This window comes from Lynx rufus, unplaced genomic scaffold (genome assembly GCF_022079265.1).
Source record: "Lynx rufus isolate CCGP_SWC_20201006 ecotype Redwood Valley unplaced genomic scaffold, mLynRuf1.p SCAF_16, whole genome shotgun sequence".
NCBI classification, from domain to species: Eukaryota; Metazoa; Chordata; class Mammalia; order Carnivora; family Felidae; genus Lynx; species Lynx rufus.
In genome coordinates, this window is record NW_025814830.1 from 2,346,114 (window position 1) to 2,363,368 (window position 17,255).

A 17,255-nucleotide genomic window follows, 5' to 3' on the forward strand; every position below is an offset into this window, starting at 1 on the left:
AATAAACGTTGAAAAAAAAATTAAAAAAAAAAAATTAAAAGCAGAATTACCACAGGATCCAGCACCCCCACTTCCAGGTATATGTTGAAAAGCAGCATCGGAAGCAGGGTCTTGAAGAAATAGTCGTGAGCTCGTGTTCACAGCAGCATTATTCACCATAGCTAAAACGTGCAAGCAATCCGGTGTCTAACAACCGATGAATGGATAAGCAAACCGTGATATTTACCTACAGTGGAATGTTATTCAGCTTTAAAAAGGAAGGAGAAGTTGACACCTGCTACAACGTGGATGAACCTTGAGGACATTGTGCTAAGTGAAACGAGCCAGTCACAGAAAGACAAATTCTGTATGATCCCACTTATATGAGGGGCTTATAACGGTCAAGATCATAGAGACAGAGAGTAGGATGGTGGGGGCCGGGGTGTTGGGGGAAGAGAGATGAGGAGTTGGGTGTTAATGGGTACGGTGTTCCAGAATTGAAAGATGAAGGGTTCTGGGGAAGGACAAGTGGTGATAAGGTTGCATAAAAATATGAAAACACTGGACCACTGAAGTGTACAGTTAAGAACAGTTAAGACGGTAAAATGTATGTTACATTTAAGATTTATCACAATCTTCAAAATTAGGAAAAAAAAAAGTCCCATGAGCTCTGCCACATGAGGTGAAGGTGGGGAGTGTGGGTGTGACTGAGAACAGGGCTGACAGAGAAGCCACAGGAAAGGGGGCATAAGGGTAAGAGGGAGGTGGTTCACGAGCATGGGGTTTGGGGGACACAGAGCGCAGAGGAAGAGGGTGCAGAAGGTAAGTGCACACAGAAGTTCAAAGGTGTTGTGTGTGTAAAGGGCACTCAGGCACCCGAGGGCACACAGAGGGTAAGTGTGCAAAGCAGTGGAGGGTGCAACACATACTGGGCGCTGTGTGATAAGGGCTACAGCAGTCCTGGGAACCAAGGGGATATTTGGCAGGGGACAGTGGGCAGAAGTGACGAAGGGCAGGGCTGGGTAAAAGGAACAGGTGAGTTGGTTCATGTCCACAAGGAATAAAGAACACAGGGGAGGAGGAGTCTATGTTTTGGAAGATTCAAGGACTCTCTCGATGGTGGGATGTAACAGAATGACACTACAATAGATGGAAGGCAGACCTGGTCTCCTGTGAATTCCAACCACAGGCCACTAGTATCTTCCCTACTTGGTGCTCATCCTCCTTAACCACTTGCTTCCCATGAAATTCTGCACCTCTTTCCCCAGAACCTAATATGCCTCATACCCTTCACTCCCCTGCACACTTTGTCTCCCTGTACCCGCAAACATGGCAATGCCCCTGTGATATTCAGCACACAGTCTTTATCCCTCTGCCTTCTTTCTTCTCCTGCCCTCTCTTCTCCCCTCACTCGCAAGACCTCTGCACCACCATCCAGTCCCTAAGTCCTTCTTTCCCTGTGTCCTCTCTCTCACCTGCTCTGTCACTCACCCATGCACTGCCACTCTCCTACACACCCCAATGTTCCTACCACATGTCCTGACCTAAGCTGGTATTGTTTATAGCATTTTTAAAAGGCTGCATATTATAAATACTGCCTTTGTAGGCTATTGCAGGATTAGGACTATAAAGGGTGGAAAGAGAACGCCCCATTTTTAGGCATCCAGAGGTATGGAGGTGTAACTATTCTTCTGGGGGGCGCCTAGGTGGCTAAGTCGGCTAGATGTCTGGCTGGATTTCAGCTCACGTCATGATCTCACGGTTTGGGAGATCAAGCCTCATGTCTGACTCCGTGATGAGTGTGGAGCCTGCTTGGCATTCTCTCTCTCTGTCCCTCCCCCACTCACGCATGTGCACTTATGCGCTCTCTCTCTCAAAATGAATAAGCATTTACAAAAATTGAAAAAAAATAAATCTTCTGTATGAGAACATGCTATTGAGATGTACACATGCTGGGTGACTCTGTGTGGTTTTATGAAAAGGAGTAACTGTCAAGGCTGTGTTTGCAAGTTTGTGTGTGGTGTGTTCCAGAATGTTTGAACGTATAGCTAAGGTGATGCCACAGTAAGTGTTCGTGTGTGTGTGTGAATGCATATGAGTGTGTATTTCACTGCGTGAGTGTGCATGCAATTGTGTCTTTGTGGAAGTGTATGAATGAATGTGTGTGTGTGTGTGTGTGTGTGTGTGTGTGTGTGTGTGTGTGTGAGATCTGGACTGCCCACCATTGTAGCTCCAAACCCTGACTTGAAAACTGGGGGTGATTGGATGGTGAATCCGGATCAAATTGTGGGTTTGTGTGTAAGAAAAATCAAAGAGCCAACCTGAACTCCAAATTTATGTTTCTTAATTATCAAAGCATCAAGTGCTCATGCTGCAAATTTAGCCAAAGTGTGGAGAACTGGTAACTTTTTGCTGCTCTGGAATTAGGTAAGTAACACTGGCTAATATGATAGTTTTAGGAATGGTAGAATCTCCCTGTTAAGCCATCTGATCCCACTGCTTTTACTTGTGAGGGGTCCTTTTAGAATCTTCTCTCTTCCTTCTGTGGGTATTGTTCTGTGACCACTTCCTATCATTACAGGGAGGTCGACAATGGTAAAGGTTATTTTCCTTCAAAATTTCCATTAATAATTGGCAATTAATTGTGCAAATGAGTCCAAATTTGGACTCTGATGTTTGAGTTCAATGGTTTCAGTTTGTAAATTGCTGGCATCATGTTCTTTGTCTATTTGCATCTCTTTGAAAGCCCTTCCTAAGTATTTGGTCTCATTCCATTTCTCTGCGAATGACTTAAACGCTCAGTGGAATGAAGCCTGGGAAAGAACTAGACATTGGGGAAAGTGCTTGGGGAAGCAAAGATCCCAGTGAGACACATGTAATGGCTGCCAGTTCCTCACACAGCAGACCCTGGCATTTCCTGCTGTCCCTCCTATGAGACCCCGTCTGCCTCCAGGGATAATGGAAAAGAAAGAGCCTCTCAAAATTACTCCAATACTCTTAGGAGACGCTAACTAGAAACTTGTAATTGTTTTTGGTAATTAGCAAGAGGAAAAAAAGGTTTCAGAAAAGTCTTCTCAACTCCCAAGCCTATGCTCCCATTGCGGCCACAGATGAAATGGTAATTGCAGTTCTGATGGAGATGATCTGACAAAATTGCAAACTCATGTCAGGGTCTGGCTGCCTGTAGTGACCATCACACTGAGCCCACTCTCCTGGCAGCAGGAAAGAGTCGGGTATTTTCTATTTCAGTTTGAGAGGCAGAATCTGTACGGGAAGGAGGCATATCAGGATTCTGCATAGGTGACTATGTCAGAAAAAGGCATTCTCTGGTTTTAAACCTGGGCCAGTGCCAAAGCACACAGGAGGGAGAATTCCTGAGGTATTGGATGAGCTAGTAAAGAGAGTTGGGAGTTCTACATCCTACCTGATGGCTCCAAATGCAATGTAGTAAAATCCTCTCTGGCAGAGTTTGGTGGTATTTAATGTAATAATAAAAACTGAGTTTTAAGGTGCTTAAGGATGTAGTTGTGAAACCAATCTGCCATTCCGGCCTACTTTACAGGAATCACAGACCAAAATTTCAGGATTACCAGAGGTGCATCTATAATACCTCCATGCTTGGAATAAAGAGTACGATGAATTTGTAGGAATTATCTGATCCCACACAGAATGTGTATCCAAATGGTAATGGCTTGAATGGAAAGATTACCTCTAACTCTGGAGACAATTAATGGAGACCATAATGGGTCTCTTGAAAACTCTGCAGTCTATTGATTATGGTGAAGCTATTTTCCCTCTTAAATGTAGGGGAGGAACATTAAAGGAAAGGTTGACATAATAATTATGTGTTTCACATAGCAACTGCCTGGTTCCTACCATCTTGTTACAAAGGTACCATGCTAATGTGGGATTCTGATAGGGAGTATATGGGAAGTCTCTGTACCTTCCGCTCAATTTTGCTGTAAGCCTAAACTGATGTAAAAAATGAAGTCTGTTAAAGTATTTATATTCTCATTATAATCCAAAAATCTACTATATCAATTTATAAAATACACAAGATTTCATGCTTTACGCCTGCCATCTTGTACATGTATCATTTATGAATATGGCATCGGTGCAAATAATTTTAGTTAACTCTGATATTAATAGTAAATATGGGATCTAAAAATAATAATTCAGTTTCTGGCCTACAGTATTTTGTTATATATGGGTGTTTTATGTCCCCAAATGTAAGGAATGCTGTTGATTATTCCACAATTTCTGTGATAGGTGCCATTATACTTGTGTTCTTGATATAAAAGCAAATGAGCCTTTTCGTTGCCATTCTATTATCAGGCCGGTCTTGCATCCATCATACGTAACTTGTCACGGAGCAGGTTCCTGTAGTATTCTGTTGCCAGCAATGCATCTACATTTCCTAAGCTTTCTAAAGCTTTATTCATAATTGATACTGGCCTATAAAGCTTTACAAATAAATGGAAACTTGTTATATCTGACACTGCAATAACAAACATCTAAAGTCAGCTGACAAGGTATAAAATGAAAACTAACAGAAATTTGGATGATTTGATGAACTAGCTTTTAGTAGAGTAGTAGTTTAATGCACTGTATTTGTTACCAGCCATTAAATTACATACAAAATGGATACTGGACTTGAAAATTCCCTGAGCGGACAAAACCATTGAAGCCACATAAAATAAACTAAAATCTAGCTTATTTCATGAACATAAGCAAAATATAGGTTATTTCTTGTGAATGCCTCTGATAATCATAAAAATTTATCTTCCTAAAAATGGCATAAGACAATCACCTTTAACCAACCCCTTGTCATCTGGAAACCCCCATTGTAATAACCAACCACTGTAATCCCTTTACAAGCCATCCTGTAACATTAAGCCCCTGACCTTCTTATCAGTTTTAATTTTGAAAACTCCCTGTTCATGAACATTTCTCACATGCACAATAAACTCTTACTAAATACTATGTGTTGATTTGGGTGTTTTAATTCTATTTCTGGATTTTTGACACAGCCCACCCATTTCAAGTCCCCACTCTGCCCTAAGGAGCAAATTTTGACAAATGCTTAACCTTTCTGTGTGTATGTTCTCTTCATCTGCTAATTACAGCCACGGCAGTGCCAGCCCCACAGATTTGTGAAGCATGAAGGCTTCACTCACATGAGTGCCTTCACAGGACTGGTTTTACATTATGAGGGCTCTTTAAAAGTTATATGTTCAACCTCTGGAAAACTCTTAGTAAAAGAAAAACATTAAGCCAACATTTCTTAGAACTAATGGTAAGTGGAGAATATTGGATTGCTATTGATGTGATACATCTAACCTGTTCTCATTCAGGGTCCTTTAGCTTAGAAGACAAATTCAGTCACTGGGAACTGACAAGATAGCTGCCAGGGATTCGGCAGTGGGAATGATATCATCATAGACCACAGCTGGAATCCTGGGCAATTTCTCTCTTCTTCACCATCATATCATCCTTTACTTTGCAAGTCAAGGTCCATAGATTTGATACTTAAGCACCTCATTATAGCCAACTCATTGGGCATTCTGCCTAAAGGAGTCCCCACACAATGACACCTTTTGGATTGAGACATTTCCTCAATGATTTTGGATGCAAACATTTTTTGTATGTCCAGGAAGTGGGCACGGCATGTCAACGGGTAACACCTGCCTCTTGAGTGTCTTCCAGGCCGTTATGATCAGTCTCAGGAACTCCAGGTGGACAATAAAGTGAAAGCTCCCAAGTACATAAGCACCTCCATATTCCTGTGCTGAATCCTACACATGCTGGTAAACACAATTTTTCTTATGTATATCACCAGTAAACAGAGCAACAAAAACAAAAAACAAATGATTTTGGATACTGTTCTTGGACAGTACCAGAGACTTACTGTATGCAGCGTCATCATTCCGTGATGTGTTATGTTTGGAGCCCATGATCTGGGCCATGATGGTTTTCATTCTGCACAGACACAAGCAGTGGTTCATCACATTAACAGGACCAATGTTTCCTCCAGATCATCCCAAGTCCAGAGCTACCAAAACCATCCTTCTCCTGGTGTGCACCTGTGTCTACTGTAACATCCTTTCCTCCACCTTTCAAGTCATTTTGTCTCTTTTTGATTAACACCAACTGGATGCTCTTGAGTACCACTTCAGTCATTACTGTTTCCCAACCATCAGCCCTTCTGCTCATGAGTCAAGACCCCAGTTTGTCCATGCTCTGCTTTGCCTAAATAATATGAAGTCCCTCATCTAGGAGGAACATGTAAACTAGGTGTTTTCGCACAATGTTCAGTCATTTACTCACTCCTCCCCCTTGGGATTGTACAAAACAGTGACATTACAAGAGTGTTGGTAAACACACACACACGTACACATATTTGTATATTATAAATGTATGCTGTGTGTTTGCACATGCGTATGTGCATACCAATCTGATTATGATTACCCATCAGGCAACAGTATTGGAAAATTGCATGTAACAATGTAAAACTGAGAATTTAAAATACTGATCTTCATCTTGCCCTTCTAGTTGATTATCCTGTCAAAATACATGGAATGTATTTTTCACTTATCTACTTTAGTTCTTATGTCCTAGCTATGTCTCTTGATAAACATATCCAAATTAAGTCAAATAATATTTGACTTTAACAAGATTAATTAGTCTCTTTCTTGAGAAGCGAGTGTGTGCATGTTCACATGTGCATGCAAGCAGAGGAGGAGCAGAGGGAGGGGGGAGAGTGAATCCCAAGAGGTTCCAGGCCCAGCAGAGCCCAACATGGGGTTCGATCTCACAAATATGAGATCATGACCTGAGCTGAAATCAGGAGTCAGACGCTTAAGTGACTGAGCCACCCAGGCACCCCAATTGTCTTTCAAGTTTAATAATGGGCAAATCTGGAAAGCATTTGCCAAGTTATTATGTATGCTTCATGATACCTGTTCTATTTTCTTATTCTTCCAATGTTGACTTCTTCTGTGTTTATTTTAATAATTCTACATTTTACCCCTTTTTATCGGTGCTATAAACTTAACATCTCATAGATTCCAACCCAGAATTGACTTGTAAAAACTATTCTGCAAAGTACTTGTAAAAACTAATCATTATGTAAAGTTATTTAATATAGTTAATACAGATGACAATATAGGGCCATTGCATATTAACCTAATTTACCTTCTTACAACTAATTTGTTTAGTTGCCGATATGTATTATAAAAATATTTATGCACAGCTCATAAGTGCACTAAAATACCAAACTGAACACACCTGTGTATAGATCCTAGATTAAAACAATTTCACCTCTTTGCAATTCGTATGAATGGAATCCTACAGCAGGAACTCTTTTGTATTTGGCTTTTAAAATTCCACATGTTTGTCAGGACGCCTGGGTGGCTTAGTCAGTTGAGTGTCTGACTTCGGCTCAGGTCATGATCTCGTGGTTTGTGAGTTCGAGTCCCGCATTGGGCTCTGTGCTGACAGTTCAGAGCCTGGAGCCTGCTTCGGATTCTGTGTCTCCTCTCTTTGCCCATGCCCCCCTTGTGCTCTGTCTCCCAAATATAAATAAATGTAAAAAAAATTTTTTTTTAAATACAATTCCACGTTTGTTAATTTATCTGTATTTTCTCATGCTGTTGGTGTTAGAATTCCCTTGTCTGAATATCAATCAGTCAAGTTAACCCTTCTGTCCATGCACACAAAAGTGGGTTTCAGTTTGAGGCTATCATGAATTGCACTGGCATGTAAATGCTACAATGTGGTTTGGTGATACATGTATGCATTTCTGTTGGGTACATATGTGATAGAAGAACTTTTGGGCCACAGGTCTGTATCTACTCAGCTTTTGGAGATAACTGCCAATTTTCCCAAAACGTTTGTGTGAATTTCATACCCACCAACAGTGTACAACATGCCTAGTTTATACACGTCTTTATTCATGCTTAGTATTTTCTGTCATTTTCACTTTAGTCTTGTGGTTGGTGTGTGATATTAAACCAGGTAGTGACTTTATATGCAGTTCCTTTATTACTTAGGAAGTTGATCGTGTTTTTCATTGCTGTTGTTATTAGATATTGGGTACTTTTTTCTTGAAGTGTCTGCTTTTATTTTGTTCATTTTTTCCTGTTTTATTTTCTATCATTTTCTTACTGAATTTTATAAAGTTCTTTAGTATACTGGATGGAAATCCTTTCTTGGCTCTATCTCTAATCTTACTGTCTTTTGATGAGTAGCAGCTCTCAATTTGTCCTCCTTTATAGTTAATGTCGTTAAGAAGTCCTTTTATAAAATCTCATAGGTGTTGTTTCCTTTTCAAAACACCATTTATGCCTTTAAAATTTCCATCAGCATCCATTTGGAAACGATTTGTTTTATGTATAGGTAGTGACTTAAGTCTTTTTTTTTTCCCCCTTCAAGATAAAATGTGATATTTGGTTTTCCTTTTTGGTTACTGATCATTGCCTCACCTGGTTTAACATCACCTTGCCTTGGCAGCTTTCTGTCCAGCCTCCTGGTAATTCTCTCTCTGGATCTCTTTCAATACTTACGACCCCAGTGTACCACACTATCAAGGTTAGTCTTGGTGTCAGAAATCTTCAGTGGAACTTTCTGTTCAGAGGATTATTTCCCCTGCTTTACAGGGAAAGCTGCACCAAGATGAGAGATAGTTCTCCATTGGTTTAAGTGTTTTCACTGCTGGTATCAGCTTCTGAATTATCATTTCAAGGATTTTTGTTGGCCTCAGGCAATGCCTACAATATCCCTCTTCAGGGAAAAGGGCAAATTACTTGACCACCATAAAAATAATGCTTCCCCCTGAGGCAAAAATTTGGGCAGTTTTGCTTGTAACAACTTTAAAAGGTTGAGATTCTTAAGTCCTAAGCACTGACATTACTCAGTGGTAATGCAAACCTACTAAGTGCACAGCGTCCACCTGGGTCTCTTTGCATCACCACCATAGGACTTGAGGAGTACCAGGGGAACAAATGCAAACATGAAGCTCTTGCTGTTTACTGTGTCATTATAAATAAATAATAAACAAAATAAATGATAAAATCTTATCTTAGACCCAGGAGTCTCATGCCTTCCATCAGCATTCATGAAATAGACAGGATTTATCTTGCACATGGGGTAAAATCTAAGACAATTCTTCACATTTCTTGACAGTCTTAGTGAGGATGAGATACTGAGAGAGATGAACCTTTGTTCTCAAAGAGGCAATTACAAAGACCTTTCAGAATCCTCAGAATCCTCTTCAACTTCCTAAGTAATAAAGGAACTGCAAATAAAGTCACTCCCTGGTTTAACATCACACACCAACCACAAGACTAAAGTGAAAATGACAGAAAATACTAAATGACAGGGGATATGAAAAGGCTTCCTGGGACAAATTTACCCAAGAGCTGGGCCAGGTGGCATTAGGGGCCTGTACTGTCCTACCTGTTAAAGAGGCTGATGGGTAAGAGGCAGGCCCAAAACAAAACGCTTGACTGTAGTTTATTATTTATGTTTGAGGAGTTAATCAAGACTGACACAGAAATGCATGAATAAAAAGCATTATACTTTCATATCACTGACCTGTAAACAGCCAAAGGCTACTGAAAACAAAAAGGAAATGTGCCTATGAGGGTCATGTCAGCAGAATGGCAGAACAGGATGCCCAGAAAGCTCCTTTCCCCAATAGACTCAGTGACTCAACAACCATAAACAGATGAATTCCTTTTGTAAGAAATCCATAAGCTAGTTAAGAGGTTCCTGCATCCTGGGTGAATGTCAAACCAGTCAGACTGAGACCAGTAGGAAAATTTGAGTCTCCTTGCCATAATACCTACCCCTGGCATAGCTCTTAGCTTTCCCCTTAGGGAAGAAAGAGCTGGATCAAACGTCAAAAGTTCCAGCTTTTCCAAAGGCTGCCCAAGGGACTGGCTTGTTTTGTGTCTCAGACAGCTGATGGGACCTGGCATATTCTAGATGCCTGGAGACCAGTGAGAATAAACACAGGTTTAAACCAACATACAAGCAGGCGCCATAACCCCTCTTTCAGCTCAACACAGTACAGGCAGAAGAAAAATTTCAGATACCATATTCTCCCTGGGCAGAGAAAGAATGGACCACATATCCAAAGTCCCAACTTCTCTGTGGGATGCCTGAAGGACTGGCTTCTGTCTCATCTGTCTCAGACTGACAGGACCCAGCATATTTTAGATGCCTGGGGCTACTACAACAAAGATGGTATTTCGGACTAGTGTGAAGATTTGAGAGACTCCCAGAATCTACAAGACCAGTCCATGGAGACTGGTAGAGGTGGCTGGGTTTTTCTTAATGCACAGATACCAACACAGAGTCAAGGAAAATGATGAAACAGGGAAATATATCTCAAACAAAGGAATGAGATAAATCTCAAGAAACCAACTCTAATGAAATGGAAATAATATGATTTACCTGACAAAGAATTCAAAATAACCATCATAAGGTTACTGAATGAGGTCAGGAGAACAATGCATGAACAAAGTGAGAATTTCAACAAAGACAGAAGAAATATTAAAAAAGAGAAAAAGGTATCTGGGGCACCTGGTAGCTCAGTCAGTTAAGTGTCCGACTTCGGCTCAGGTCATGATCTCACGGTTCATGGGTTCGAGCCCAGCTTCGGGCTCTGTGCTGACAGCTCAGAGTCTGGAATCTGCTTCAGATTCTGTGTCTCCCTCTCTCTCTACCCCTCCCCCTCCCCTGCTCATGCTCTGTCTCTATGTCTCACTCAAAAATAAACATTTAAAAATTAAAAAAAAAAAAAAAAGAAAGAAAAAAGTATCAAACAGAAATCCTGGAGCCAAAGGATAAAACAACTGAACTGAAAGATTTACTTCAGGGTTGAACAACAGTCTAGAGCAGAAGAAAGGATAAACATAGGCTGAAAGTGAAGGGTTGGAAAAAGATATTCCATGCAAATAGAAACCAAAGAGAGCAAGAGTGGCTACACTTCTATCGGATAAGATAGACTTTCAGGCAGTATCAGTCACAAGAGACAAACAAGGTCACTATATAGTGATAAAGGGGTCAATCCATCAGGAGGATGCAACAAATGTAAATATATATAAGCCAGTCCTCGAGTACCTAAATACTTAAAGCAAATGTTGACAGAGATGAAGGGGAAAATACAATAATACGATAATGTAAAAGGACTTCAATACCCCACTTTCGACATTGATGGATCATCCAGACAGAAAATCAGCAAGGAAATAGCAGACTTAAAGAACACTATAGCCCAATGGACCTAACAGACATACATGGAACATTCTATCCAACAGCACCAGAAAACAATCTTTTCGAGTGTACCTGGAGCGTTTTATAAGGCAGATCATACGTTGGGCTACAAAGCAAGTCTTAACAAATTTAAGAAGACTAAAATCCTATCAAATATTTTTTCCAACACATAATGGCATGAAACTAGAGATCAATAAAAAGAAGAAAACTGGAAAATTCACAAAAATGTGAAAACTAACACTCCTGAACCAACAAATAAAAAAAATCAAAAGGGAAATCAGAAAGTATACTGAGACAAATGAAAATGGAAACACAACATACCGAAAGTTATAAGATGCAGCAAAACACTTTTAAGGCGGAAGTTTATGTAATGCACAGACACCAACATTAAGAAAATGCCTACATTAAGAAAAAAAAGATCTCATATAAGCAATGTAACATCATATCTCAGGAAACTAAAAGAAACCTAGCAGAAGGGAGAAAATAATAAAGACCAGAGCAGAAAAAAGTGTAATAGAGACAAGATGGACAAAAGAAAATCAGTGAAACTAAGGATTGGTTCCTTTAAAAAAGAAAACTGACAAATTGTTAACTAGACAAATCAAGAAAGAGACTCAGAAAAATTGTAAATGAAAGAGGAAACATTATAACTGATTCCACATAAATACAAAGGATCATAAGAAACTACTATGCAAAATAATATGCTAATAAACTGGATAATCTAGAAGACAGATAAATTCCTAGATACATACAACCTACCATTCCTGGATACTGAAGAAACAGAAATCTGAACAGACCAATAATAAGGAGACTGAATAAGGAATCAAAAACCCAACAAAGAAAAACTCAGGTCCAGTTCATTTCACAGGTCAATTCTACCAAACATTTAAAGAAGAATTAACAACAGTCCTTCTAAAACTCTTCCAAAAAGTTGAAGAGGAGGGAATACTCCTAAACTCATTTTACAAGGTCCGCAAGACCCTGATACCAAAGTCAGAGAAGGACACTACAAGGAAACAAAACTACAGGTCAATATACCTGATGAATATTGATGCAAAAATCCTCAACAACCAACTAGCAAACCAAATTTAATAGCATATTAAAAGTTCCATACATCACAATCAAATAAGATTTATCCTTGGGATATAAGGATGGTCCAACATATGCAAATCAATAAATGTGACAGACCACATTAATAGAAGAATAAAAATTACAGAATCATCTCAATAGTTGCAGAAAGCACCTAAAACTCAGTATCTTTCCATAATGAAAACTCTCAACAAATTGAGTACAGAAGGAATGTACCTCAACAAAATAAAGGTCATATATAATATGCCCACAACCATATATACTTCTTCATATATAATATGCCCACAACTGTAAAACTCATACTCAAGAGTTACAGCCGAAGCTTTTCCTGAGATTAACAATGGTGCCCACTCTCACCACTTCTATTCAATATATAATGATAAATATAGTAACCAGAATAAATCTGCAAGAAAAAAAAGGCATCTAAATTGGAAAGGACAAAGTGAAATTATCTGTTTGCAGATGATATGATCTTCTATGTAGAAAAGCCTAAAAATTCCAGAATAAAACTGTTAGAATGAATGAATTCAGCAAAGTAGCAAAATAAGAAGTCAACAGCAAAATCAGGTGCATTTCTATATACTAGCAATGAACAATCTGAAAAGATTACAAAAACAATTTCATTTATAAGAGCATAAAAAAAATAAAATAAGGAATTAACCTTATTTAATTAAGGTGAAAGATTTCTACAATGAAAACTACTAAACATTTCTGAAAGAAATTAAAGACCTAAATAAATGGGAATGTATTCCCTGTTCATGGAATGGAAGGCTTACTATTGCTAAAATGTCACTATGACCCAAAGCCATCTACAGATTCAATGCAATCCCTATCAAAACCTCAATGATGTTTTTTGCAGAAAAAGAAAAACCCATCCCAAACTTCATATGGAATCTCAAGGGCCCCTAAAAACCAAAACAAAGAACAAAGCTAGGACTCACTTTCCTGATTTGAAAACAAGGCTACTGTAATCAAAATATCATGGTACTGGCATTTATGGTCAAATGATTTTTGAGTGCCAAGACCATTCAACAAATGGTACCAGGAAAACTGAATACCCACAGGCAAAAAAAAAAAAAAAAAAAAAAAAGTTGGATCCCTACTTAACGCCATATACAAAAATTAACTCAACATGAAACAAAGACCTAAATGTAAGAGCTAAAACTGTAAAACTCTTAGGAGAGAACATAGGTCAAAACCTTCATGACATTAGATTTGGCAATGATTTCTTAGAAATGACACCAAAGGTACAAGTAAAACAATCCTACAATATTCAGCCTCTTACGTCTGGCTGCTTTCACCTGACATGTTTCCAAAATTCACCCATGTTGTAGCATGTATCAATACTTCATTCATTCTATGGCTGAGTCATATCCATTATATGGACACACTACATTTCATTTGTCCATTCATCAGTTGATGGACATTTGGGTGGTTTCCACATTCGGGCTATTGTCCAGAATGTTGTTACCAATAATTGCGTATAAGTTCTTGTAAGGACGTACGTTTTCAATTCTCTTGGGTATATACCTAGGAGTGGAATGAGTGGGCAAAATGGTAACTCTGTGGGACCAACACATTGTTTTCCAAAGTGACTATACCATTTACATTCCCATCAGCAGTATATGAAGAGTCCGGTATCTCATCCTTACCAACATTTATCTGCCAATGTACAGATATACAAATTATTCTTGTGTATCTATCTTGCATACTGCAATCTTACTGAACTTGTTTATTAGACTTTTTTTTTTTAGTGGATTTCTTAGGATTTCCTATAGAAGGTCATATCATCTGCAAATACAGTTCTACTTCTTCTTTTCCAATCTGCATGCCTTTTCATTTTTCTTGCCTAATTACTCTGAGCTGTTATCACAAGGTTGAAAAGAAGTGGCAAGAGTGGATATTTTTGTCTTGTTCATGATCTTATGTGATAAGCAACCAGTCTTTCACCATTACATTAGTTTCAGTTTTTGTAGATACCTTTTATCAGGTTAAGGAAGTTCCCTTCTATTTCATTTGTTGAGTGTTTTTATTATGACAGCATGTTGGATTTTGCCAAATGTTTTTTCAGCATCGATGATCACATGGTTTTTATCTTTCATTGATTTTTCTGATGTTAAATTAACATTGCATGACTGGGATAAATTTCATTTGATCATGGTGCCTAATTCTGTGTACTGATGGATTTGGGTTGCTAGTATTTAGTAGAGGTTTTTCGTATCTATGTTTATGAAGGATATTGGCCTATAGTTTTCTTCTGGTGTTGTTGTCTGGTTTTAGTATCAAGGTAACGTTGGCTTCAAAATGAGTTGGGAAGTACTACTACTTTTGCGAAGAGTTTGTGAAAAATTGGTATTAATGCTTTAAATGTTTTGGTAGAATTTACTCAAGCCATCTGGGCCTGGACTTTTGTGGATACTCTTGATTACCCATCAAATGCATTCCATATATTCCTGATATAGAGATTTCTGCTGTGATGTATATTCTACGTAAGAGGAATAAAAGCTCTAAAGTTAGGCTTTGTTTAGACTATAGTAGATCTCAGGAGAGATCAGGTTTTGCCCCCAATAACTCATTAAAAAGCTGACCATAGATTTCTAGATTTTGCATTATGGTTAAGAGACCAGGACCCTATTTCCTATAGGGCCAGCCATGCTCTGCTTCTTCTCGCCTAGCTTATAGGGCCAGCTTTCCTCCTTGGTTAGGACCTAAAAGGATCTTGGGCTACTAGAAGAAATTAAGGCACTTTTTCTTCTGGGAGAGATTTGTGGAGTTCTGATCTGGTATGTCCGTAAGAGCCCACATCAGAAACCCAAAACACTCTGGGTCTGTTTCGTCATCTGAAAAACACAGCTGCACAGAGAAGGACTAAAGGGAGTGGTTGGAGCAGGGATTTCCTTAGACAGGAGCGCCGGTGGCAAGGCACATGCTGAGGCTTTAAATTTTGATTAGATCTGAGAACAGGATGCGGACAGGGCCTTCCTTCCAGCTTCATCTTGTGTAACTTCCCTGTGCGTTTGAAAAGCAGAAGTGGCCTCAAGTCTACCTCCCCAATCTGCTCTCCTCAGCCACAGCCCCCGCTGAGGCCCTGCCCTTGCCCCCTAGGACCATCATCCCAGCCTCCTCTCTGGCCCCCTGGCCTCATTTGACCCCAGAAGGATCTCCCCTAAATCTTGCTGGATCTTCCCTCAGGGTCACAATCAATCCCTTCACTGTATTTGAGGGCTCTTCAAAATCTGCCCCCACATACTTCTCCTCAGTGCCACTCCCCACTTGTTTTCCCACTCTCCACACTGAATTACTTCTGTTTCCTGAGGAGTGAGGAGGGAAAGCTTTCCAGGTAGAGGTTCGTGTTACGCGCAAAGGGTTGGCGATGTTGAAGCGCGTGTAGCTTTGCAGGAACCGAGACGGTTTCTCAGAGAAGAGCAGGTGGTCTCAGAAGGCTTGAACCCTGGTTGCCAAGATGACTGCATCCTTCCCTTTACTCCCAGATCCAAGTGTTACCCAGTCTCAATCTGTCCCCTTGAGAAGCTTCGCTTCCCTTTTTACCCACAACCTCCCCAACTGCACAGTACCTGCTCCAGCTCAAAACTCCTCTCTTGCTTAGACCATATCCTCCAGGTCCTCCCACCCCCTCTAATTCTGATGCTGTCACTCCTTTACCAAAATCCCTGTGGCTGCTTTCAGCTTCCAGGATAAAGTATACATCTTCGGCTTTCTCCAAATGCTCTATACTCTCTGCCATCAGCCTCACCTTATGCTGTTGATGCCTCCACCCGCCTCTAACAGAGCTAAGATGGAACTCGAAGTTTCTCTCTGGACCATGTGTTGGAGATTATTACTGGCAGCCCCCCAGTGAACCATACCCTCCAGGTTTTCACATCTTGCGAGGTCCCTCCCCACACAGACTCTGAGCTTCACCATGTGACTTGTTTTGGTTTGTGATGCGAGCAGAGGTTTGAAAGTGAGTAAACTGGGACTCGTTCTCTTGGAAGCTGCTTTGGAACCATAAGCCATCAGATAAAGAGGTCCAGCCACCCTGGAGAGGTCACGGTGCTGTAACAGGTCTCGGATGAGGTGGTACTCCCAGACACAGGAGTGACAAACTCATCCTGAACATTCCAACTCCAGCAGATACCATATGGAGGAAGCTTCCAACTGACCTGAGCCCAGACTGCAGAATGATGAGGAATACATTTTCATTGTTTTCAATCACCAAGTTTTGCAGGTGTGTTGTTACACAGTAAAATACAGATGAAACACCACGCAGCATCCATCTGAATGTTCTTTCAACAATTAGTGGTAGACTGCCTACTGAACTTGAACGTTCATCATGCTGAAAGTGACCACACTGCCCCACCCCCAACTTCATCAATTCTTCACTCAGTCAGTCCTTCAAATATTTATACCCCAGGAAAGGTACATTTGTGTTGGGTGGAGGGTGGGGCCTCAATGTAAGCCACAGACCCTTCCCTTATGAAACCAACGTAAGTCAAAAACGGGAGGAACGGTTTCCTTCACCCTCATCCCCCAGGGCGCAGTCGGGCCTAACAGTAGGGACTCAGTAACACGAGGGCTGAGCTGGTGAAATCGCTTTGCCACCCAGTGCCAAGTTCCCGTCCACCCGGCTGAGCAAAATTTCACTCAGTATCGTGTCCTCTGTGAAACCTTACACGTACCACCATCCACTAAGTCTCCTGTTCCTCTCTCCGGGGCTCTTTGGCCCCTGCATCAGTTAGAATTTGGTGACCTGCAAGTGATGAAACCCCAAATGAACAGTGAGTCAAACAGTTTAACTCCCCCAAGTAACCCACACTGGTGTGGGCTGTCACAGCATCAGGGACCCAGGCTCCTCTTATCTTGTTCTGCTACCTTGCTGGGCTTACTGGCCCAAGATGGCTGCTCCCACT

The 17,255-nt window shown here is 40.4% G+C and overlaps 1 pseudogene; it reads left to right on the top strand.

The window, feature by feature from the left end:
• The first annotated feature begins 756 nt into the window (after positions 1-756).
• LOC124511686 (vomeronasal type-1 receptor 2-like) lies at positions 757-6,123 on the top strand (annotated as a pseudogene).
• The last annotated feature ends 11,132 nt before the right edge of the window (positions 6,124-17,255 follow it).